We start from the raw sequence: 852 nt of genomic DNA on the forward strand, positions 1-852 counted from the left end.
GGCCTCAACCTTGTACTCAGCACACCCAAACTGGACTGACAGTTGCATTGCCCAGTAGATAGATCCTTTGAGTTCTGCTTTCTTGGCTCATCACAAAAAGCGTTTTCTTTTCTTTTTTTTTCCCAGTTTTTCAGACCAGCAACCTCCAGGGCAGATTGGTCCTAAAAGATCGCAGGCTCAAGAACCAAATTCTGGGTAAAGTGTGGCCTGATTAGCTACACAGTCTCTAACTTGGGACAAGTGAACTTCCATCAAGGACCCTCTGTTTCTTCAACAGTGAGACGGGCATAATGACACCTGGTGTCACTAGAAATACAGCAGATGCCAGGGTCCATCCCGACTCAGCAAGCACCAGCCCCCACTCATCCCACTCCGACGGGTCTCTGCATCCTGTAATCTCTTTCTGATATGTTCTGCATTTCCCCCTTTTGCTTCATTTCCCCTCTAGTTCGTAATTACATACTTGTGTTGTGGGATAATCTTTTTGTACACCGTGAAGATGTATTTTTGCCAAGGTGCTTTCTGATTGGCTTAATAAAAACCTATCCGGATATTAACTAGGCAGGCAGGAAAGCTAGACAGAAAGAACTCTGGGAAGAAGGGCAGAGTCACAAGGAGACACCAGGACTCAGAGGAAGTAGCATGGGCAGTACAGAGTAAAGAAAATAAAGCCATGATTTAGACCTTGAGATTTCTGTCCGGTGCTCCAATGTGGGTCTCTGTCTCTGTCTCCTTTCATCGCCTGATGAAGGTTAATATTCAGGAGGATGCCTATATGTTTTTCTTTGGGTTCTCCTTATTTAGCTTCTCTAGGATCACTAATTATAGGCTCAATGTCCTTTGTTTATGGCT

The sequence above is a fragment of the Alexandromys fortis genome, unplaced genomic scaffold, assembly GCF_014885135.2.
Source record: "Alexandromys fortis isolate MF-2015 unplaced genomic scaffold, M_Fortis_MF-2015_v1.1 scaffold_118, whole genome shotgun sequence".
Classification (NCBI taxonomy): domain Eukaryota; kingdom Metazoa; phylum Chordata; class Mammalia; order Rodentia; family Cricetidae; genus Alexandromys; species Alexandromys fortis.